This window comes from Acinonyx jubatus, chromosome D3 (assembly GCF_027475565.1).
Source record: "Acinonyx jubatus isolate Ajub_Pintada_27869175 chromosome D3, VMU_Ajub_asm_v1.0, whole genome shotgun sequence".
NCBI classification, from domain to species: domain Eukaryota; kingdom Metazoa; phylum Chordata; class Mammalia; order Carnivora; family Felidae; genus Acinonyx; species Acinonyx jubatus.
Window position 1 is genome coordinate 43,751,786 of NC_069392.1, and position 26,365 is coordinate 43,778,150.

General features: G+C 40.2%; 1 long non-coding RNA gene across 1 annotated transcript; it reads right to left on the reverse strand.

Annotated features, from left to right (window-relative positions):
* Positions 1-517: 517 nt before the first annotated feature.
* Positions 518-23,216, reverse strand: LOC113602344 (uncharacterized). Its single transcript, XR_003423771.2, has 4 exons — positions 22,861-23,216; positions 6,494-6,606; positions 3,431-3,551; positions 518-2,660 (listed from the first exon to the last, which is right to left on the reverse strand). It is a non-coding gene; the product is annotated as an uncharacterized LOC113602344 (long non-coding RNA).
* Between the last annotated feature and the right edge of the window lie 3,149 nt (positions 23,217-26,365).

The following is a 26,365-nucleotide window of genomic DNA, read 5'->3' on the forward strand; positions in this document are numbered from 1 at the left end:
TCCTTGTTTGGACGAAGCTGCTCTACTACTGTAATCTGTTTGCTAACTCCTTCTCCACCAGGTGAAATAAGGCCTGGTTTATGTTGCAAAATGTTTCAGCGTGGTAAATACATCTGTCACACTAAGCTTAAATTCACATGTTTACCATTCCATTTAAAGTTGAGGTAGCTTATCTCTTAGACCCTAGTTCTCAAAACTTAGGTGAAGGAGGAGCTTCTGGAAATCACGGAGCTCTTTATAGAGAGCACCACACTAATGGCAGAATACCACATAATTCTGATATATTTAATTCCCAAATGTAAGTAGAAAAAAATGATTGCAAGAAATATGTCCATATTACAAAATTTTAACATGGACATGCAGACACAGATATCAGTTCAGTGTAAATGGTTCTTTGAGTTTACACTAATATTTGTTTGATAACTAATCATTAACTTGTTATCCTCTGGAATTTGCTAGTAGATAAGCAATAGTAGGCACCGTAGGTTTCAGAAAAACATGTAAAGAGAAACATTAAACATGGACAAAATTTTACCCACTTTTACATTAATCTGAGACAGAATCCGTGACTGTCCAATTTATAAAACACTGGCATTTGAGAACCCACTTAAAAGGCCAATTAAATCACTGAACTGCCAGTTTGGGGCAATGTTCACTAATCAAAATGAGGGAGGTACCATGATTCCAGGCTACTTGGAAGTTTCCAAAGGAGGAAGAGCACATAGAAGCTATGTCATAGCCACTGTGGAAGCAAAAGGTGAACTTCTGACCAATACATAATATGTTGCTCGTTTTAGGCAAGTTTTTTTTATTTTAATATTTTGCTCTAAATTAAGCAACAGACGACTGAATATAATGGAAATAGCTGCCTCCTTTGCTTACACTATTCCTTACTTCTAGACACTCATTTCCCAAAACTGGAATGCCCTCTACCATCTTTACTTAAGGCTTACCTCAAATCTCTTGTCCCGACAAAACCGAATTTCAGCCACCTGCAATCAGGCCCTCTCTGGAATTCTTATGATAGTTTTTGTACTGCTCACTCCATACTCAGTGCCACCCTATACTGGTGGTGATCTCTCTCTCTCTCTCTCTCACACACACACACACACACACACATCCCATACACTCCTCCTAGCTTCCCTAACTAGACATAGCTTACATTCTATCACTGTTTGTGCCCAGCAAGTGCCCTGTACACAGTGGGCACATGCCAATATATTAGAATCATACAATCAGGCATTACCCCAACATTATTTACACTACACTCTAACAAACATCAGTGTTTCTCAGGATCAAATCCCATAGAGATCCCATAAAGAAAAAGAAATTTGCACACCTTTAGTGTTGGCTTAAAACTTTTAAGTATTAAATGTACTCAAGTATAAAATAAAGTATGAACTCCATGTGCTTTTATCTCTAATACAACCCTGAAACTAAAAGAGTTTACAACTAAATGCAAATAAACCCAGTACATTCAAATGAACATTAATACGACAGATGATGCTGTTTAGCTGAAACTAAATTGCGGTTCAGGATGTAAATTCGATGTTGACTGCTGTAACGCAGGCTCTTTACAACTCAGCGTGCCTGTTCTGAGGTTTGCTCTGTCACCACTCCATTTTCCCACCCCGAACCACTTCGAAACCACCATTTGTACAATAAAACATCATGTCATTTGCGCTTTCCTTGGCACGAATGCATCCGTTTTGTATTAATTCCAACCTCTCTTCCTTTCTTATTTACTTGTGACAATGCACGTGCTTCTTGGCATCAACGTGGACTTAAATGCAGATACTGCAAAATCATGTGGTGATACTTCGTTGTACGGTGATCGTCCAAATGACAATGATGATAATAATATTAATAGCTGATATTTACAGACGACTTACTACGTGTCAAGCACCTTTCTCTATCTAGACTATCCCACTGAATGCCTTTATTTACTGCTTGAGAAAGATGCTATTGTGATCACGATTTTATAGATGAGCAAACTGGGGCTCAGAGAACTTCAATAGCATTTTCAAATCCATGCCATGTATATAGAATTTAAGCCCATAAAGTCTGACTCCAGATCCTGAACACAATACTTCTATTAATTTGTTTCATTTATCATTAAAATGAACACAAAATTAGAACAAATGTTGTACAGAATAACGCACTCCAATGTTTGATATTTCTATACACTTACAATTCATCACAGGCTCAGTAATCATGCCGGTCAATTTGTTTTGAACCACTAGGTGCATGTGTCCTTAGAGCTGGCCAAAACATGAAAGAACTCAGCTTCACGTCCACAATCAATAAAGTGCTTTACTGATAAAAATACATAACTTAATTGTAGTTCTCAATAAATGTAATATATTCAAAAGAGCAGAACAGTATGCGTTTCATGCTCGTCTATTATACTTGTCAGACAATGTCTTCATTCAGAAGTCCATTGATGTCCCCAGTGATCAGCTTGGTGCAAGCTGTCAAGGACAGCAGAGAGCAGAAGACCCACAAGGCAGAAGAATCTATGAATCCATAGTTTAACACGCAGAAGCCAAGTTCTTCTGAAATTGGAGTTTGAACTTTTCTTTCAGCTTATTGATTCAAGCTCTCCAGAAGTCAGTGTGTCCTCACCCAACGTGGGAAATATGCAGACTGCTTTATTCCTTCTAATTGCCAAAATAAACAAAATAAACTCTTAAAATATGACTTATTACCAGAGTCCTTCCTTGTTCAATTGACTGGTTCAGTCAGAAAAACATTTGGACAAGCAAAGGATGTATCCTTGGTTGCACTCTCCCCCTAGCCCCACCCCAGATTCAGCAACACAGTACTGTACACGTTTGGTCAAATCTCTTGCCATTCTTTAAAAAAATAATAATAGTGTGATTAATTTATTGGCTTCCCAAGTAAATAGGCAACTTAGGAATGAGGAAAGAGCTTGTGCATTTTACACCTGCAAGGAACAATGATCAATTTCCTCCCAATACTGCAAAAGATGTTGATTTTCTCTGATTTGTCATCTGTTGCATGCGCAGTACCTTGCACTCACCAAGGGGAGACCCAATGAAGTACAAGCTAAGTTCTCTAAGCTTACGAACATTACCAGCTTATTGTTATATTTGGAGTCATGCACATAGCTACATTCAGAATTGGACTACCATTCCTTCCATCTTAAAAACAACTTGGTTAGGTAAACTTTGAGTTATTGTGCTCACGTAGACAAGGCTATTAGGGCACAAGAGGTGAAATCTAAGGTCATAAAACTAATTAGTGACTGAGTCAAATTCCGAAGTTAGGTTTCTTTGCCTTCAGTTTCTCCCACTAGATCAAATTGCTTCTTCAGAACAATGCAGAAACAGCATTCGAGAAGGCATTTAGATTTATTTCTAAAGTTGATCTGGCTCCATCATGAATATTAAAAAAAAAAAAAGCCCACCTGATTTGTAATTGGAGCCTGGAGAATCACCCATGGCCTGAGTTGATGATTTGGTTACCAGCTGCTGGAACACTTCAATGGGAAGACGTGAAATTCCTGCAGGAAATGACTCCAGGCAGCTCTGAATTAGTAAGGAAATTAAATGACTAACTTCAATATTTCCTGGCTTTTGTCTATCTTAATTAACAATTTATTTTGGTAAAGGAAAAATTGAACAACTTTCTAATAGTCAACACGTAAAACTTAATATTTGTTTATAGTAAAAACACGATTCCCATGTCTGTTTTTATTTAAAGAAAGGAAAAACATTTTTGAACAATTTGCAGTAACCATACTTATTAAATCATTCTTAAAAAAAAAAGAATCCAACAATTACAGCATATGTGTGTGGGAAATATCAATTTCCTTTTCATAGTTCCCAAAGGTGCACTTGAGAAAAATGTGTTGATTATTAACAGGGCTAATATTTTTGTGGTAATGTTATTACTGAACATCTACAATAACTGGAGTTTGGGATTGACAGACGTATTTTAGCCAGCATTTATTATTGATTTCCATGTCACACTGAATATAGCATGGACCTAGATGTATGTCATTATGACTTTTGATACACATTTTGATATGACTCTTATTTTGCCTTCATTCATTTATTCAACAATATTTACTGAATGCGTGCTATGTGCCATTCTTCTAGGTGCTGAAAATACACGATAAATTAAAGCTCTTGCTCCCATGGACTTCACGTTCTAGTTGAAAGGAGGTGGATGATGCCAAAAGGCAGGGAAATACATCAGGTAAATGGTAATGAGATGAGAATGCGGGGCAGGGGGTGCTTCCTTAGATGGGGTGGAATCAGGGAAGCAGAAATGTCCTGCATCAGACTCTTTGAAGAAACTTGATGACGTAACACTTAATTCATCATGGACAAGTATCATGTCACCTGTCCTGTCCTGGACTCCACAAAGGTTTAGGATAAACTTCTGAGTTCAAGGATAATGGAAAGAAATTTCAAGAGAGCTGCTTTTTTTTTTTTTATAACTGTGTGAATTTTCTTTCTTTCTAGCTTTCTTTATACTATATAACATCTCTTAGGAATGAGGAGAATGAGGCAAAATTAAGATTGCCATCACAGAGCTAGTCAGCTGTATTGCCAAACAAACTTGTATGTGAACTTCTATTACTAGTTAAATTTGGAGGCGCCAACTTTATTTTCACTAAAATTGAATAAAGGCAAATTCTATTTGATGTCTTCAGCATGCCTATGAACAGCAACAACAGGTGGTACCTTTCGTTGAACGATATAATATGCCAAGTACAGAACTTCTCATACATTTTTTTTCTTATTCTCACAAGAGCTCTGCATATAGTATGATTGTTCCCATCTTATAGGTAAGGAAATTGGGACTCAGGTATGTTACATATGTTCCCGGAGGTTCCAGAACTAATAAGGCCACACATAATTGGAGTGCTATGTCACTTCTGCTGGACCCCACATCGCTGGGAGGAATGAAGGAGGTTGTCGGATTTAACATCATTTTACATACAGGCAAATGGAGACAGCCCTTGTGACCTGCCCAAAGTCACAGAGTCAGTGAGTTGGTGGCAGAGTTGGGATTAGCTCCAGCTGACACAGGCTGCTTCCCCATGAAAGCTGTGAAAGCCAGACCCTGTAACTCACTGCCTTTCCAACAAATGTCCAGGGCAGTGGATACTCATTTGGGACAAGGGTGAATCTTGACCCCTCTCCCATAACATACTTAAAAAAAATCAATTCCAGGTGGATCAGTGATCTAAACATGAAAGATAAACAACAAAGTTTTTAAAAGAAAAAATAGGGGAATACCTTCATGACCTCAGGGTAGGCAAAGAAGTGCTGACAAACATGATGGTTAAAAATAAGTACATTGAATTACATTAAAATTGAGGATTTCTGTTCATCAAAGGGTACTATTAAAAAATTAAAAATGTGAAAAGGGGGGTGCCTGGGTGTCTCAGTCTGTTAAGTGTCTGACTTTGGCTCAGGTCATGATCTCATGGTTCATGAGTTCTAGCCCCACGTCGGGCTCTGTGCTGACAGCTCAGAGCCTGGAGCCTGCTTTGGATTCTGGGTCTCCCTCTGTCTCTGTCCCTCCCCCGCTCACACTCTCTCTCTCTCTCAAAAATAATTAAACATTAAAAAAATTAAAAAAAACAAAAAACAAAAACAAAACAAAAAATGTGAAAGGGAAAATCACAAAATAAGACCAAGATATATATGGGGCACTTGCATAGTTCAGTCGGTTAAGCATCTGACTCTTGACTTTGGCTCAAGTCATGTTCTCATGGTTATGAGATAGAGCCCTGTGTCAGGCTCTGCTCTGACAGCATGGAGCCTGCTTGGGATTCTCTCTCTCCCTCTGCCCCCAACCCCCTCTTGCACACATGCTCTGTCTCTCAAAATAAATAAATAAACATGAAAAAAAAAAAGACAAGATATCTGCAATACACATATCTAGCAAAGGGCTCATATCAGTGTGTGCATGTGTGTGCATTCATTTCTACAAATAATGGCGAAAGGTGGTTAATCCAATAGAAAAATGGACAAAAATCTTGAACAGGTATTTCACAAAAGAGGATATACCACCAGCTTGTTAACAGACGAAAGAGTGTTTGATATACTTAGTTATTAGGAAAATTCAAATTCAACCTACGATTTGATACTGTTACACACTCCCAAGAATGATTAAAACGAAAAAAAATCAAATATTCAGTTGGACCATATGAAATTGCAATTTTTTGCAGGTCAGAAATAAGCACGTATCAACACTTTCATATAGTTTAATCTATACCAAGTATTGAGGAGGGTGTGGGGACCCCAGAGCTTCAGACACTATTGAAGTGTGAGCTGGCACCATGCTTTGCAAATCATAACTGAGAGTATGGCAGTTAGCTATTGCTCTGTAACCAACTACACTAAAGCTTAGTGACTTAAAAAACAAACAAACAAACATGTATTAATTTATGCAAGTTCTATCAGCCAGGTGGGCAGCTCTGCTGGTCTGGGTTAGGTTCAGTTAATCTCACCTGGGCTTGTTCATGCATCTGTGGTCAGCTGGCAGGGTGGCTGGGGGCTGGCTAGTAGGATGGCCTTGTCCAGGATTACTCTGCCCCTCTCCTCATGGCTCCCACATCTTGGACTTGTCATCACAGGGAAGCAAGGAGAGAGCAAAAACACAGAAGTGCTTTTATGAGCTTTACTTATATCAACTTTTCTACTGTCCCATTGGCCAAAACAAGTCACTGACCAAGCTCAGAGTCGGCATGGGAGGGCAATATGGTGGCATGAATGCAGAGATGCATGAAAAATTGGGCTAGGATTTATTCAAACTGGATAAATATGTGTATACCCTATGACCCAGCAATTTCCCTCGTAAGTATGTACCCAACAGAAAGGACTACATGTGCTCACGAAGAGACATGTACAAGAATATTCACAGAAGCACTATTTATAACAGCTTCAAGCTTAAAACAACTCAAATATCCATCCATGTAGAGTGGCTAAGTAAGCATGCTGTGCTATATTCATGCAGTGGAACAGTACACAGCAATGAGAATGAATGGGCTACAATAACATGTAGATAGATACATAAGTAGGTAGGTAGATGATAGATGATAGATTTTACATATATATATATATTATACATATGGATGTATATATGTATATATATACATCCATATGTAAAATATATATATATATATAATATATATATGTATATATTCCTGGGATTTTAAATATCTTAACTATTTTCTTGTCCACCTGTCCCCTTTGTGATTATTCAGTCACACAAAACATTCTTAGCAACTCCATCTACCTTTGTTGTTCGTGTTAACTGCTGGTTTCCCTCTAACGTCATCACATCTCTTTTGTTATTAGTTGTCTACATAAAAAATTCAGAGCATACTGGGTAATCTCACAAGACCTATACAATGACTGTCAATTCCCTCTATTTCTATGACATGGAACACCTTCATAAGCGTCTTGTTAGAGTTTTGGCGGCTTGCCTTCTCAAGATCTGTCATGGATTCTTACAGTGCACTGTTTGCTGTCACTTCAGGGGTTTGTAGGTGTACTGAAAGGGTGTTTATCACTCCCTAATGTCAACTCATCTACCAAATATTAGTATTTCAGATAATAGCTGCCATGCTTTTTCTGGCTCGCTCCTTTCATGGACCATACTTCATTTGTCATGTGGATGTTTAGAAGACGGTTTTGTTGATGTCAGAGAGACCAGTAAGTGAGGTGTCATCTGAAAAAGCCATCAGCTTACAGTGATACCTTCTTCAGACTCATCAGCACAGTTATTTCATTAATAGCAGTAACAAGGCACATGATGTTTTTCCAAAGCTTGATGAAAAGGAAAATAATTCTTTACATTTAGTTTTCCACTCAGGTTTCTCTCCATGTGACAAGGATATTTATTTTTCTTTTCTTCTTTCTTTCTTTCTTTCTTTCTTTCTTTCTTTCTTTCTTTCTTTCTTTCTTTCATTTTATTGTGGGAAGAACAGTTACCATGAGGTCTATCCTCTTAGATTTATAAGTGTGGAATACAGTCTTGTTATCTCCAGGCACAATGTTGTACAACAGATCTCTAGAACTTAGTCATCTTGAATAACTGAGATTTTGCAGCCATTGATTAGCAATTCCCCATTTCCCTTGTCAGTCACTGGAGACCTATTTCTTTGTTTCTATACGTTTGGCTATTTTAGGTACCTCATATAAGTAGACCCATATACTATTTTGTCCTTTTGTGACTTGCTTATTTAGCACAGTGTTCTCAAAGTTCATCCATGTTGTCATACATTATAGGAATTCATTATTTTTAAAGGCTAAATAGTATAATAATACAGACGTATGTATTACTTTTTCTTTATCCATCTGTCAGATATTTCCATTGTTTCCACATCTTGACTACTGTGAATAGTGTTGCACTGAATATGGAAGGGCTAATAACTTGGATAAATGCTCAGAAGTGGGAGTGTTGAATCATATGGTACTTCTATTTTAATTTTTTGAGGACTTCAATATTGGTTTCCATAGCAGGTGCACCATTTTACAATCCCACCAACACTGTTAGTATGACCACTGACCTGAGCCCTGGACTCCATTTTCCCCAGGTCCTCAAGCATCCCCTCTGTATCTTGCATGTTCGGTCTCCCTTGCCTGCAAAAACCTCTGCTCTGCTCACAAACATGCAACTAAGGGATGTTACCATGGATATAAACCATGCTATTTTCTTAGGCTCCTTGGAAACATGAGTGTCTTCCTCAGTGATGAGTCCTTCATCATGAAATCACTTCCCATCTGCCTCCTCATTCCCAAATCAGTGTTTGTGCATAAGTACCAAATAAGAGGGCGGGGGGAGGCCAGAAGCTGCCAGTCTCTCACCTTTTCTTTATCCCTCAGCCCATGGCCCCTGTTTCCCTATCTTTCCTTCTGGCCTCTCCTGAACTCTGGCTCTCAGGTGGGGTTGCTCTCCTTGAGGGTGCCATCCCTACGCGGGCCTCAAAAGGTATCGTGCCCTCTCCAACACCCCAGTCTGGATGAGGTCAGAAAACACCTTTAGTGATTCCCTGAAGAACAACTAAGACCATCCAGAAACATTTCAACAAGACAGGACTGAAGATTTGGGGTGAATAAGGGAATAACCCGAAGCCAAATTATCTGCCCAGCAAAGTAGTCTAGGCTTCCTCATAGACCTTCAGCCCGAGGATGCCTCCCTGCTAGTTCCCTGTGGCAAGGAGCATCTTTCTTCTATCTAGGAGCTTCTTCAAGTCCTTCTCAAACTCCTCTTGAAGTCCAGACTTAAGAAAGTGAGACCCAGAGATAGCTAACGATCCTCTCTCCTGCTTGCTTTCAAGTTTCATTGTCCTTGCTGAATTACCACCTTTCCTGATGCCCAAATGTCCACCCTGCTCATGGTACGTGGGTCAGGCCTTGGCCTGTGGCCTGAATAGGCCAAACCCTTCCAGATACAACATAATAAATGCAACCTCTATAGGAGACACAGGCATAGCCAGGCAAGTATAATTTTGTTATAGAATCACCATTTAAGACTATCATTGACCCCTCAATTACTAAATTCACTGGCCTCCTCTTGGTTTTCCTTCTCTTCTCTTCTCACTGAGGCACTGGACCCCACTGCTCCCATTTGATACTCTTTCCTGTCTTGGCTTCTGTGACACTGTTTTATTCTGGTTTTTCTCTAAACTCTTTCTCTCTGTTTTCACTGTGTATACTTCCTCCTCTTACACATTGGCATTGCCCAAAATTGGGTTCTTGGCTGTCTTCTCTTTCTCTTTCTCCTTCCAATCACTCAACTGAATAGGTGTTTGTTCCAGAACACCCTAAATGGTGTTGGAACATTGGAATGACTCTTCTCTGTACAGACACAGCTCCTTTCTCCCCAACACATCTTCCTCTTTATCCCTAGGACATCTGAAACACCACCCTGAAAAAAAGTTCTATTCTTTCCTTATCCACCTTCCCTTGCTCTAATGTCACTTCTTCCTTTGAATGCATGATGCATTTAAACATTTTATTATGTGAAAGGCACCTTTCCAAGGTGTTACATCCTCACAACACCTATTGACTGGATATTATTATCTCTACTTTTGAATGGAGACCAGGCTTTGCTGAGGCCCAGCAACCTGCCTAGTGTCACCGCCTAATGTCACACGATTAGTAAGTGGTGGACCTGGGACTCTGAATATAAAATACCCATACAGCCTTATTTGTGCCCTCTTGGGGCACCTCTCTTACTCTGCCTTCTTCTTTTTTTTTTTTTTCAATGTTTTATTTTTGAGAGAGAGAGGAAGAGATGAGTGGAGGACAGAGAGAGAGGGGACAGAAGGTCCTAAGTGGGCTCTGTGCTGACAGCAGTGAGCCCGATGTGGGGCTCGAACTCACCAACCATGAGATCATGACCTGAGCTGAGGTCAGATGCTCAACAGACTGAGCCACCCAGGCATCCTTCTTACTCTGGCTTCTATACTTATTTTTGTAATTATTTAATTCCTTTGCATGCAAACTCTTGAGGACTTTCTTATTTTTCTTTTCAGCTCCTGGCATCAAGTTTATAATTTGGAATTTTGGAAGACAGTCTCAATTTCAAATATTTTATCTCACCATACAAATAAGTAGTTTTGACCCAATTTGGGGCTTGAAACTGTGGTCAGTGTATACAAATGCCTGGAGCATTGCAGGAAATCAATAAATATCTATAAAATTGAATTGAATAATTTGGGCAAACAAGCTGGGCTTATTTCAGATTTGAGTGAGAGAGATAAAAAGAGAGAGAGTAAATGATCCCAATCCAAATATAATGCTTTATTAAAACAACAAGCATAAATTTGAAGTGGTCACTGATTACTAGCACCTGTGTATGCTTTGCAAGACTGATGCAATACAGAGTAAGAAAGAACAGCTTTCTGCATCATTTCATTTCCAACATCAGAACAGAAGCGGGGGGAGAAGTCTGACCATGGTCTAATTCCTCCGTGACTGGTCTGCGACTATCTGTTCTAACCATAAAATTCTTGTTCTTGTCCAATTTCTCCTCTGTTTAATTATTCTTTAATTTCAGGGTGATTACATCCACCAATTTGTTTAAAAAAATGCTAGTATTTTCTATGTCAACACTCAAGTATAGTCTTCTCAATCCACTCCTTATGGGAAGTAGGCCTTTTTCTAGACATTTCTAGAAATTTAAAATTAGAGGTATGAACTTATTTTCTTGCTCAATTAGCACCAATTCCCTGAGATTGTACAGAGAGGCCTCCTGTTCTCATCTATACCATTTCCCAAATCAATGGCTTGGATGGCCAAGGGTTAATCTTCTCGGTACAATGTGAATTCTTACTAATTGGAGACAGACCAGGGTGTACTATCTTTATCATGACCTTTTCTCCTAGACCTTGGGCCTATTTCACTTCAGGGTTCAGAGTTCAGCTTCTGCTCTTAAATCTCAACACGGAGTTATTTTCTTCAAACGCCAAACTACAAGTGACTGTTGCCCTGGAAGGATATCTGCCATGTATTTGTAAATAATTGTAGGGTTTTCTTCTTACCCTCTACTCTACCCGCCTCTTACCTTCCTATCATTCTATATCCCTCCCCCGCCTTTGAAGTAAGATCAGTTTTTGTCTTAATAGATGAACCCGAGAACAGTTCTCAGAAGGTCTGACAACACAGCAATGGATAAAATAAATCGCACTACATGTTGTCATTCAGCAAAGCCGTTTACAGACAGAGCTATTTTGAAGCCATTAAAAAATGCTATTCATCTCGAACTTGCCATCTGCCTTCTGTTTCTGGACTCGTCTATTGCGTTAGCTAAGAGATTAGTCTCAGTGGCCAACTTCCCTCTAGCTCTCCCGTGACACTCGGGGAGACTCTTATGGGAAGAAGGCAATTTATTTTCGCCGAACGACCACATGGCTAACTATACACGGCAATTATACAAAGCAAATGTATCAACTTCTGCCACTGGAGGCAGGGGTTCCCTTTCTGGTCATTAATAATGAATGCTCTTCAGTAAGTAGGGAAACATTTACCAAATAAAATGGCCTGTTATAGATGATCCCCCAGGCAGCTGAGAAACCGCATGGCCATTGAGGAAAGAGGAAAACCGACAAGACTGAGCTGCCTCACGACCGCACTTGGTTGTCCTGGAAGCATCTCCAAACCGGCAGAAGATGTGACCCATTGGCTCTTTGTGCAGAAAATGTCTAGTCCGAAAAGAAGTGGCCTGGTCTTTCTATATTGCTATTCCATTGCTTCCTTTCCTGGCAGCTGCGTAATTGGGAATGCCGTGAAATCAAAACGAGGAGCAAGTAAATTAGAGCCGGGAAGTGTCAAGTTGATCTACTGTGGCTTTGTGGGGCAGGAGTGCCTGGCAAATTCAGATTTCTCCCTGAGCCCCCTCTCACCACTTCACCCACCATTTAAAATGCTTATTCCTTGTGCTCCTGGATCTCTCTGGAGCCTCCTGTTTGCTCTAATGCTTAGGCTATGACTTGGTCCACAGTCACTCATTCAGTGTACTCCTTTGCAGGCATTTTAATGAACAAAATCCCTGAAAAGGTGCTGACATTTTAATGCCTCCTACTGATACTTTATATTGAGGCAACAAGCTTTGTACTGCCTTCAAAGCCCTTGCAAATCCAAATGCTCTGGGGTCTTAGCTACCTTGCTCACACAGGGGGTGTAATTAAAAGAGACATGGAACATATGCACTTACACCCCGTTTTCATATTGAAGACAGCTGACCATTGCCTAATTAATTTTCAACACCCTTACGAGGTAGGTGTATATTGCCCTTCCTTTACAGATGGAGGACTTCAGGCAGCGGAATGATAAAATCCAAAGCCTCAGGACAGAAACTGCACCTTTGATGAATTCTGCAAAGGGCCTAATGGTGATTGGTTAAAAACAACACTAACAACATTAATAATAGTGTGATGAAATCTGTGGCTTCTCAGCTGGCCCAAAATGTGAACTAGCTCTAGGGTTTTTTAAACTCCATGAAAATTTTGGTCTACTTGATCATAGTTTTGTCAACTGAAGGCATATATGCATCTCTTCTGATAAGCCACAAAGGATGGATGGGATGATGAGAACCAACCTGGCAAGTCTACACTGGCCTTGAATTTCAAGGCACTTTAAAAACTTTTGAAATGTTACTAAATTCTTAAAAAATTAGTCATGAGACACATATTCACAGAGGGGCAATTATGTGCAAAGCACTGAGCGAGGTGTTTAGTCTCTTTCTTATTGGATGTACTGTCCGATGGGAGATAAGACATAGGTGATCGCTCTGCAAAGTAATTGTACATAAGGGCAAACCCAGCCTGTTATGGGAGTGGACTCCTATGAGGAACACCTAATCGAGGCTTGGGGAGTAGGAAAGGTTTCCCAGAGAAAACCATATCAAACCATATCTGATAGCTTACGGACTGGTAGAAGTCAACCAGGGAAAGGAATGGGACTTAGGTAGTGGCATATTGGGCCCGCGGGCAGTCATTTTAAAACTGCAGAGGAGACAATGAAAATGCAACATTAGTAAAGGCTGTTCAGTTGGGTTAGGCCAAGTGTATCCCGTTAAAAAACAACCCTCTTGCCTTTAGAAGTGAGGTCTCCTTCCAAAGGAGATGGTCCAAGCAACTGATTTCAGAAATACAACTGATGAGGGGCGCCTGGGTGACTCAGTCAGTTAAGCGTCCAAACTTCAGCTCATGATCCCACAGTTCGTGAGTTTGAGCCCCGCATCGGGCTCTGTGCTGATAGCTCAGAGCCTGGAGCCTGCTTTCGATTCTGTGTCTCCCTCTCTCTCTGCCCCTCCCCCACTTGCACTCTGTCTCTCTGTCTCTCAAAAATAAATAAAACATTAAAAAAGAAAAAAGAAATACAACTGATGAGAACATGGGGCTTCTCTATATGCTCTCAGGAAAGAAGAAGTATAAAAGGCAATTAGTGTTAAAATTGTGTGAAGAAATAAGTTCATACCTGCAATTTTAAATTTCTAGAAATGTCTGGAAAAAGATATACCTCCCACCAGAAGCAGTTTTAGAGGAACATACCAGAGAGATGCAGATTTCCCTTGGAAGCTAATGGGAAACTTAAATGATCATAAAGAGAGGAGGGAAAAAGAAAGAAAAGAAGGAAAGAAAATACAGGATTGGCAACCCAGTTCATATGTAATGTGAGTAATCAATGTGGTAAGAGAATTTGAGAAAAACCTTCTGAAAGAAGCAAATAAAAGTTGACCCTTAAAATGGATTTCATACTGGTTCATTATTCATTATTTCAACTATTTTCTCAGCTTATGAGAGCATAATTCATAGAAAAAAAACTTAGTAGTCATTCAACAGAAGCAAGCATTTCTTTCTCTTTGTTACAGACAAGCAATGTCAGACACAAGGAATTAAAAGGGCATTTTAAATTTCATTCAGGAGACTTCTGGGAAAAGTTGGAAAAATAGATACAAGATTATAATACCTCTCGGAGCGCCTGGGTGGCTCAGTCGTTTGAGCTTCCAACTTCGGCTCAGGTCATGATCTCACGGTCTGTGAGTTCGAGCCCTGCATTGGGCTCTGTGCTGACAGCTCAGAGCCTGGAGCCTGCTTCAGATTCTGTGTCTCCCTCTCTCTCTGACCCTCCCCCTTTCATACTCTGTCTGTCTCAAAACTAAATAAACATTGAAAAAAAAATACCTCTCTCATCCCAAACTTAATGAAACGGAATGGACAATAAATAAATAAACCCAATAAATGGTATAGGAGCATTGTTTTAACTTTGGAAAGTGTCTAGAAACAGAAGACTCTGGAAATTGATGCCTGCCTCAATATAAAATCCCTCCAGACAGAATTCTGTGGAGATGATGCACAGACAAAAGTCTCCTTAATTGTGCCCTCTCCCATTCTACTACCATTTTGGAAATGGGATATGCCACCCAGGGGTGAAAATGAATCATGCCTTTCCAGGGAGTTCTTCCTTGGCACCCTAGATAAATAGTACTCAGGTGTGAAGGAAGAAACCAGTATGGCTCCCCATTTCTTTTTCTCTGACTGGAAGGAAAGCCCCAAGGATGGAATGAAAGTACATCATATCCAAAACCTTTACTTTCATTATTTCACTCAAACTGGGAGTGAAGAGGCATTCACAGCTGGGGAGAAGCATGTAAATCAGGAGATCTTTTTTTATGTTTATTTATTTATTTTGAGAGAAAGAGAGAGGCAGAGAAAGAGGGAGAAACAGAGTCCCAAGCAGGCTCCCCGCTGTCAGCACAGAGCCTGATGCAGGGCTCAAACTCATGAACCATGAGGTGATGACCTGAGCCGAAATCAAGAGTCAGACGCTTAACCTAATAACGCACCCAGGTGCCCTGCCAGGGGAATTTTTTAAAACTAGAGCAGATTGTCTCCAACAGAAACAATGATTTGGTGGCTAAGCTTGAATTGGGGTAATACTTCAACATATGAGGGCATCTCTCAGGAGAATAAGATGCACTAGAACTTTTAACAGAATTCCAGGGAACAGGACTGAACCAGAGATTAAATTCACCAACTGTAATTAAATATAATCCTGGATACAATTCCTCTTGCTCCAGCAAGAGGAAAAGAGAAAGTAGAACACAAGCTATTAGAACACAGACAGAGAGGGGCGCCTGGGTGGCTCAGCTGGTTGAGCATCTGACTCTTGATTTCATCTTGGGTCATGATCCCAGGGTCGTGGGATCGAGCCTTGAGTTGGGCTCTCTCTCATTCCCTCTGTCCCTCTGCCTGTCTCCCCTACTCACACACGCACATGCTCTCTAAAAACAAAACAAAACAAAACAACACTGACAAAGGTAAGAGATGGAGAAGACGTCAGAGAAAAATATGTAATAATTGGGCAATTAAAATATCTGGATAGAGCTGTCCCCATCAAATAAGAATAAAATAAAAAGAAATGACACTACAATTATGCAGTGATACTCTAGCAAAAAAGGGAAGAAGCTTTGAAAGACCTATGAAGAAATCATTCTTCAGGAAGACAACAGAACAGGAATACTTTCTGTTACCAATCCTCTATATCTTCAAAGTACCGAGAAAAAGGATAGGAAATCTATAAAATAAAAGTTCCAAACTAGATGTGGAAATTTCTTGGTTTAGAGTGAAACAGTTTTTAATAGTTACGTAGTATCCCATCATCCCATTGATACATACTGATGTAGTTCCCATATTTTTTGTTATTTAATGACTGCACTAAAATTTAAAGGTCTCTGTATGACAAAAGAGCTACAAAGATTAAAAAAGTAGAAACTAAAAATAGAACTACCCTACAGTCCAGCAGTTGCACTATTAGGAATTTGCCCAAAGGATACAAACACACTATTTTGAAGGGGGTACATGCAATCCAATGTTTACAGCAGCATTATCAACAAGAGACAAAGTATGGGGAGAGCTCAAATGTGCACCAACTGATGAATGGATAAAGAAGTTGTAGTTATATGTACAATGGAATATTACTCAGCCATCAAAAAGAATGAAATCTTGCCATTTGCAATGACACGGAGCTAGAATGTATTATGCTAAGTGAAATAAGTCATTCAGAGAAAGACAAATAACATCATTTAGCTCATATGTGGAATTTAAGAAACAAAACACATGAACATAGGGAAAGGGGGGAAGAGAAGAGAGGAAAACAAACAAGAGCTTTTTTTTTAAGTTTATTTATTTATTTTTGAGAGAGAAAGAGCAAGTGAGCACAAGCTGGGAAGGGGCAGAGAGAGAGAGGGAGAGAGAGAATCCCAAGCAGGCTCCACATCATCAGCAGCAGAGCCCGATGTGAGGCTCCAGCCCACGAACCACGAGATCATGACCTGAGCCAAAACAAACCAAGTCTGAAGCTCAACCGACTGAGCCACTCAGGCGCCCCAAGAGACTCTTTTTTTTCTTTTTTACTTTTTAAAAAATGTTTGTTTATTTATTTATTTATTTATTTATTTATTTAAGAGAGAGAGCACAAGCAGGGGAGGGACAGAGAGAGAGAGAGATAGAGAGAGAGAGAATCTGAAACAGGCTCCAGGCTCTGAGCTGTCAGCATAGAGCCTGATATGGGGTTTGAATTCATGAACGGTGAGACCATGACCTGAGCCAAAGTCAGATGCTTAACCAACTGAGCCACACAGGCACCCCTAAGAGACTCTTAGAGATAGAGAACAAACTGGAAAATAGTGTGGCAGTTTCTCAAAAAATTGAAACCTTACCCTATGAGCCATCAATTGCACTCTGCATTTATGCCAGAGAAGTGAAAAGTTGTGTCCACACAAAAACCAGTACATGTTTATGGCAGCTTTTACAATAGTCCCAAACTGGAAACAACTTAAAGGTCCTACAGCAAATAAATTGAATTAAAAAAAATTTTTTTTAACATTTTTATTTATTTTTGAGAGACAGAGCATGAGCGGGGAAGGGGCAGAGTGAGAGGGAGACTTAGAATCCAAAGCAGCTCTAGGCTCTGAGCTGTCAGCACAGAGCCCCACTTGGGCTTGGACCCACGAACTGTGAGATCATGACCTGAGCCAAAGTCAAACGCTTAACCGACTGAGCCACCTAGGCGCCCCCTTATGGCAAGTAAATTATTAAACACAGTTCAGTAATCTATACTATGGGATACTACTCAGCAATCAAAAGGAACAAATGATTGATAAAAGCAACAACTTGGTTGGATCTCAAGGGTATTCTGCTGAGTAAAAAAAGCCCATCTCCAAAGGTCATCTACTGCATGGTTATATTTATATAATATTTTCAAAATGACACATAATTATAGAATGGAGAACAGAAGTAGCAGTCAAGGGTTAGGGATGGTAGGGGTGGCAGGTGTGACCGTAAGGGGCCGAGGAGGGAGATCTTTGTGCTGATAGAATAGTTCTGTATCTTGATTGTGGCATGGTGGATGAATCTCTATGTGCTATAAATGACATGGACTATACACACTTTATATCAAGGTCAATTTCTGATGTTGGTATGGTACTCTACTCACGTAAGCTGCAACCATTGGGACAAACTGACTGAAAGGTACACAGACCTCTCTGTACTATCTTTGCAACTTGCTGTAAATATGTAATTATTTACATATTATTGAATTATTATTGAAATACAAAGAACAAAAACCCCAACAGAGTATGATTTGTTTAACCCATCAGATCGGAAAACACTTTAAAATTTGATAAAAGTAACTGTTGGTGAAGTGCCAGAGAAGAGGTACAGTCATTCCAAAGGGTAATTGATAGTGTCTATTACAGATAAATATAGGACCTTTCTAGCAGATCTCAGGCGTTTCAAAGAAACACCCATGTACAAAGGAGAGGGACACACCAGGATTCCCCGCAGCTTTGCTTATAAGGGTGAAAAATTAGGACAACCTAAATGTCCATCAAAACTGGACTATTAAGAAAATTATGGCATGTTCATATAATTAAACATAGTAGTTCAAAGGAATTAATTGTATTCGTATGTAGCAGTATGAGAAGATTTCAAAAATACAATGCTGCTTTAAAAAAGCCAATTACAGAATGGCATATATGGGATAACACCATTTTTAGAGCAAATGTATAAAACGATGTACTACATTTTCTTTAGGTAAATATATATGAATTAAAGATGCTAAAGTCAAAGGTATAAAATACCTCACACAAAAATCCTAACTGTGCTCACATTTGTTAAGGAGAAGAGGGGAACATGAGAATATATTCATCAGGCATCACTTGGGTAATTGAAACTAAGATGACTCTAGAGTTATTTTTTATGTTTATTTTAGTTTTGGGTTATAGAAGCAGTTCACCCCAAAACAGAGACTATTGATATGTTGTGTTTTTCCTTTCGACTGTTTTCCTGCGCATATTTTAACTAGTTTTGAAAATGTGTGTGTGTGTGTGTGTGTGTGTGTGTGTGTGGTGTGTTTGATTTTGAATGCAGCATTTGTAGAAACTTAACAAAAGCCTTATTCCATGGTATAAATACTGCAAAGAAATTATAACAATACTTATTATTAATTGAGCACCTATTATTTACAAAGTTACTGTCCTATGTGATGCACACATTATTTCTAAATATCACCACAATCCTATAAATTGCTATACTTTTCATTTTCTTGTGGACAAACTGAAGATGATACTGAAGCCAGAAGAGCTTAAGCAATTTGCGCAAGGTTGTAAATTTGGCCAGAGCAAAGAGCCTGGACTTCTCTCCAAATGAGGTGCCTTCAAGCTCATGCTAGGGCTTTAAGTGAGTTTAGCAGTCTTGGTCCCCTGTAGATAGTTTGGCAACATTAAAGCTGGAACACTTCCTCAAAGCCAACTGTGCAAATTCCCATGATTCCCTGCCAATTAGATGGACCAAGGAGGGAAACAGATTGCCTCTCCTCAGATGGGAAAAAGGGAATGTCACAACAAGACTGTCCCTTGAGGGGCCAAACCTTGATAAAAATCATTCTTCTTAAGCACCCACTTCACCACCACTTTCCTCAGGAGACAGCTGAAGGAAGTAGTAGGTGCCTCCTGAAAACAGCCAATAAAATATCCAAGAGAGAATACGGAATAGTCTCCATTGACAAACACCCCCAAGAGGGGATGTCTTTTTATTTAAAAAAATTTTTTTTTACATTTATTTATTTTTTGAGGAGGGGGAGGGGCAGAGAGAGGGAGACAGAGGGTCCAAAGTAGGTTTGCGCTGTGAGTGCAGAGCCTGATATGGGGCTTGAACTCACAAACTGTGAGATCATGACCTGAGCAAAAATCAGGAGTCAGATGCTTAACCAACTGAGCCACCCAGGCGCCCCTTGAGATGCTTGATAACTAATAGGTTTACATCGTCTTCCAGGTCCTTGGCCTAACAAGGACAGCGGCGACAAAAGAAATGACAACAAGAGCTAGTACTTACATGTGCACACGTGGCAAGCAGTGTTCCAAGCAATAGTAATAGGGGCACATGACACAATAACATCACACATAGTACAGTACTGTCAGAAGCAAGAACTTGTTATCCATTATTGGCATACTTTTAAAAAATCGGTCAAATTACTAGCACATAGGCTCTGCTCAAAAGGCCCTACACAGCTGTCAGTCACCCACACACCTATGGGGAGAAATGATGACACTGCGGCTCTGACGTGTGACTGCAATGACATGATCCACCTGTGCCGAGAGGGTGCTGTGCAAAGTGTCCATCTCTGCAGGCTCAGGGGCAGCCATGATGTTAGTATCCATTGCCCCATTTAGCATTTGCAGCCTGGATGGCGATTCTGAATGATCTTTCCCTAAGACACAGATAAAATCGCTGCTTTCCAGGCAGGAGTTAGTCCTGTGGGTGCATGTGAAATGTCCACTACTCAGGGTGGGAAACCAGCCAATCTCACATTGTGCTTATCTATTGTGCTTATGGTTTAATTTCATACAGGTGCTGACTGTTAGCAGTACAATCCTTTCCCCGAAGAAATAATTATGCAAAAAGCAAGAGAAGGAGCAAGCAAATGTGCTCATTCAGTACCACCTGTCTTCTTGGAGGAAATAGGAATGTATCTTTTCTCCCTTCTTGAGGGGGATCTTCTGAGAAACGAAAACTCTTCTTTTTTTCCAAATAGTAGTTGACCCATAATTAGCCCCATTTATCCTTTGGAGATGTTAAATATCGTGTTTTCTCCACTTAACAAATGAGAGAATTAGTAGCTTGTCTTTTCTTACACAATCAAAAGTCAGCTCTAGGAAGTCTTTGACCTTGAGACCAAGCCATTCAGTTAAAGTGGAAGGTTGAGCAACGATCTAGCTCACTTGAGTAAGTATGTAGACAGTCCGTGTAGGTCACTGGGACCAGAATTCCAACAGGACCAGAATTCCTTCGGAATCTCAATTCATAGATCTCTCTCCAAATGTTCTAGCAGAGTGATTCACACCACAGAAGAGGATTCCCCCCAGCCCCCAGAAAGCATATCAGAAATTCAGGGAAGGAGGAAAGTTTGAAAATGCAAGTCAATTTCATGTATGAAAAAGGAAAGAAGATGCCTATTGATTTTATACAGGAAGATGAGTAATCAAAATCAGTCTCTTTGAGGATAGCAAGACATTTTGTTTTTTTCCAGGAGTGGGCGTTGGCTTAGAAATATTGCTCTAAAGTTTAAATGTTCAAGTCTAGATTGACACTTGATGTGTAGGAAGCTCAGAGATTAGACATGCAGGCTTTGGAGCCAGACTGTCTGGGTTCAAATCCTGGTTCCACTGTCTGAGATAAGTTGCCTTAAACTTTCAAAACCTCCATTTCCTCACCTGAAAGTGAAGATGTAGTAATAAGGTGTCTTGGGAATTAAATGGTATGGTGTATGTTAAGCATATAGAAAAGTGTTGCACACATAGGGAATATTCAATGATTATAGCCATTATTACTAAACCATTACTTGATTAATAAAGCATTATTATTAAACCTTGATTATTAAATCATTCTTTGATTTCCTGTTTTGCCCTTGTCCTATTAAGTCTTTCCAGGACCTTCAAGTTCTTGTTGAATGTTCAGGGCTATTCAAAATATATTTTCTTTAGTTCTTTTTTTTTAATTTTTTTTTAACGTTTATTTATTTTTGAGACAGAGAGAGACAGAGCATGAACGGGGGAGGGTCAGAGAGAGGGAGACGCAGAATCTGAAACAGGCTCCAGGATCTGAGCTGTCAGCACAGAGCCCGACGCGGGGCTCGAACTCACAAACCGTGAGATCACGACCTGAGCCGAAGTCGGCCACTTAACCGACTGAGCCACCCAGGGGCCCATATTTTCTCTAGTTCTAAGAAACACATAGGGATAGAGAAGTTCATCAGACATAGCTCTGGTGATACAATAATATACTTTGTGTTCTCTGTACTTCTCCCTATTTGTAATGAATACATTTTTGAACCCCCTAATTTTTCCTTTTACCCACCATGGTTCAGACACTATTATTTGTCTACCCAACATTCACTCTCCAATCCTTACATCCTTGTTAATGGAGCCACTGGGCATCTTCCCACTGCCATTTACCCCAGGGGAAATTGAGCCTTATCCCCAGCTATAGAGGATGGATCCTGGGTAGTTAAAGCTAACCATGATAGTTCCATTTCCCATGCTGAATCTCAGATGATGTGAGAGAAAAACTTGAGTCTCTTCATTAACCATTAGCCCCAGACAACTATTGCTCATGGGAAGATATGTGTGAGCAATACCACAGCAAACACCACACAGATCGAAGCCACTTCTTTTAAATTTCTAATCTTTTTCTTCCTCTACCTCCACCCTCAAATTACTCTTCTTTTTTTCTGTAGCTCGTTTCCATTTGGATAAACACATAATTGTTTTCCATGAGGCAAAAATAAAATAAAATTAGAAAGATGTGTAACATGCTGAGAAGTCATTGGGATCTTCTACGTTCTTTACTTCTAAGAAAAATACACAGAAAGGGATGCCATTTCATCCCCTTGTCATTGTCTTGGTCTTGCTTGTATGTGACACCTGGAACTACTGTTGCCATCTTAAAACCAGGAAGATAGGCCAGGTGAGGGCAAAGTTGACAGCCTGAAGGTGGCATAATGGAAGGATGTTAAGAACCTGGGACCTTGATGACATGCTCAACCACTGAACCAACCAACCAACGTGAAGCCCTTAACGGCCGTTGGTCTTATTCTTAGGTAATGCATTTCCTTGTATTTAACCCAGACTGAGTTAGTGTTTTCTATCATTTGTATGTTAAAGCGTACTAACACATGGCATATGAAATCCACATTAAAATGTCTTAAAATAAACTACAAGTCAAAAGTGTCTCTCTTAGGGTCTTAACATTGCTCTTGATTTCTTGCAATACCCCCCTTCTGTGCACATCAACTGTAATCCTACCAGTAGGGAGCCTCGGTGGCTCAGTCAGTTGAGCATCTGGCTCTTGGTTTCAGTTCAGGTCGTAATCCCAGGGTCATGGAATCGAGCTCCACATGGGGCTCCCCACGGAATGTGGAGCCTGCTTGGGATTCTCTCTCTTACTCCCTCTTCCACTCTCCCTCATGCATATGTGTGCTCTCTCTGTCTCTAAAATAAAGAAAAAAATTTTAAGTAATCCTCACGGCAATCTTCCAAAACATGTTAGAATCCAGACACTTGTCCTCAGATCCACTGCTGTCATTCTAGTCCAGGACACTGTCATCCCTCTCCTGTACTACAGCAATAGCCTCATAGCCAAGCCACCTGCTTCCATGCTTGTCCCCATTCCTATAATCTATTATTTTCAAGATTGAGATAAAATTCCCATAACATAAAACTTACCATTTTAACAATTTTAAGGTATACAATTCAGTGGGTTTTAGTATAGTACCAGTGTAGTGCAACCAATCACAACTATCTAATACTAGAACATTAATATCACCCCCCCCCAAAAAAAAAATCCCATGCCTCATTAACAGTCACTCCCCATTTCCTTCTCTGCCCAGCCCCTGGCTGGCACTAATATGCTCTATTCTTAGCACAGCAGCTGGAGGATGTTTTTCAAAGATAAATCAGATCATGCCATTTCCCTGCTTAAAACTCTCCCAAAAACTCTGAGCAAGTTTCAGATCCTTAGCTTGACCTAGAAGACCATTCATGGTCTGTCTACCTCTCCAATGTCATCTTGCTCCATTTGCTTGCTAGGTTCTGGCCATGCAAGCCCTCTATGTGTTTCTTGAACACACCAGCTGATTCCTACTTCAGGGCCTTTTTTTCACTTGCTCCCATTCCTCAGATGAACTTTCCCACTTTGTGGATGGGTGCCTTCTCATTGTTCGGGTCACACTTGGACTGTTCCCTCCTCAGAGAAGCCTCCCTGACCCTACTGCTCTTCGACATTCCTCCTTTTAATTTTCCTCATTTTTTGGTAATATGAAGTCCATAGTTGATATAAATTTCTTTAGTTTTTGGGGTGGCTGGCTGTCTTGGTTGATAGTGCATGTGACTCTTGATCTTGGAGTTATGATTTCGAGCCCAATGTTGGGTGTAGAGATTACTTTAAAAAAAAAAAAAAGAGGCAAATCTCCTCAGATTTTGCCTCATGTCCTTTATCTTCTAGGACCCCGTCCAGGATTTCACATTACATTTAGCTATCATGTGTCCTTAGGCTTCTCTTGGCTGTAACAGTTTCTCAGACTCCATTTTTGATGACCTTGACAGTTTTGAGGAGAACTGGTCAAGTATCTGTAGGATGCCCCTCTAGTGGAATTTGTCTGGTGTTTTTCTCATGATTAGACTGGGGCTGTGGGTTTCTGGGAGATATGGCCCAGAGGGAAGGTGGCATTTCATTACATCATGTCAAGGGTTCACATTCATTTTTATTAGCTGTCGCTCCCACTGTTAGAATGTTAAGTTCCACAAAAGTAGAGACTATTTTGCTCATAGTTTTATTCCTAGAACCTTGAATAGCATGTAGTACATAGTAAACCTCTTTAATTATTAGTTGATGGGATTAATGAATAAATTAGAGAAAAATGACCAATATACTGCCTACTGCTTTTGCATGTGAAATGAAATATGGGTCAAGAAGATTCATTGAGCATAGGTCAAAGGCACTAAAACCCTTTCAAATAATATGGCATATCCGTGAGATAAATCTAAACCTTCATGCGAATAAATAATTAACCCGAGGCCAATAGTACACTCAAAATCATTAATGAATATTGATTTTCCTTCTCTGTAGGGCTGCTTCTCTCTGCTGCACCACAATGCCATTTACAGAGCCAGCCATGATTCATTGTGTTTTATTTCATTTCTACCCAGGGTCTTCTTTCTCTTGAATGATGCTAGCCTCTGTGAATTAAAAAATGTATATCTATTTGGCTGAGTTGGCCTATACATGAGAAGGGTGATTTCATGTAGGTGAGTTTTGAGAGGCAGAACAATGAGTTCATGCATGATGGGAAGCTTGGCTTGCCCGGGAGAGAATTCAGGAAGAGGATTAGTGAGCCCCTGTAGCTGCATCAAGGGCTCAGCCAACTGACTTCATGGATGTACAGGAGCAGGAGGAGGAGTCTGTTGGCAGCCAGCTAAATGTCTTTCCAGGAACATGGTGGAAACTGATTAAATATATATACCATCATATGAATTGATAGAGGGAACCTGGGGGATGTCTCTGGCCATTAGAACACCAAACACCAGTGGGGGCTCCCTGGTGATCATGAAGGAAGTTTGTTTTCTGGCATGAGCTCTCAGAGAATAAAATCCCTGAAAGGAAGAACTATTTGTATTCCATTCAGATTTCATTTAACTTTTTCTTTTGGAAGCCCCAGTAAGAAAGGCACATTTGTCAAGGGTTCAGGATGAATGGGGAAAGCTTTTGTGCATTAAACTTGCAGATATCTAGAAGGACTTACTGGAAAGGCAGCCCTGGGCTGGGAGTAGGAAGACATCCACTCTAGCTGGCCAGGCAGTGGGGGTTCTCAGCTATTATCACCTCCATTGAGTCAATTTCCTGACCGAGCATAATCCCCCAACCAATTGATTTGAACATGAATTCCCTAGGTAATTAACAGCATTGGGTATGGCTGGTCAGAATATTTGTTTTTCCCAGCATCCCTCAGAGTATGTGACTTAAAGATCAAATACTAGAGAGTTATCGAAGAAGTTTAACACATTTCGCTTAACTCATACTATTATGACATATTTTGTGTTTGCGTGACTCTAAGATGCCATTGGTGGTGGCTCTAGGGATTTAATACACAGCCTTTGGGGGAAAACAATCACAACAAGACACATTCCAGTTTCAGAAATGTTAGTATGAGGGAAATCTATGATATAGAGCTGAAATTTGGGACGTCAAACAGCAACAGAGTGCTTGCAGTGCTTCCTGGGACCTCAGTCTGCAGGGCTCATACATCTCACAGGCAACCACCGTGCTTCCTGGGTGCCGACATTAATGCTTAGTGTTCCAGGTTTTCCAGGATTCCTCAAATTTAGCTGGTCTTGGAGGCTGCCTGGAAAACCATCTTGGTGCCACCGCCCCTCTGGCTACTCTGCTTGCTCAAGCTGGATAGTAGTGGTGGTCTGCTAGGCCTCTCTGTTCCTAAACCCTTCTCTAGAAGGTACAAGAATTCAATCCTGCTGTCACTGCTGGCCACTTTCTGTTTCTCACCTATCTGGTTTCTTGTGTCGACCAACATCAGTCTCTACCTTCAGTGAATTCTCTAAGGTTCCCTCTGTCTATTCAGTCTTCAATCCCCACCATTCTCTATATTGTATCCTTTACTGCATTCCCAATACATTTCCATTTTTACCCAACATAGGCATTCTTTCTCTTCTATTAAAAAAAAAAAGAATTCTGGGCTTTTCCATATTTGCTATAACATACTAAAGCTCCACTAACACTACCACACCAACAACTAGC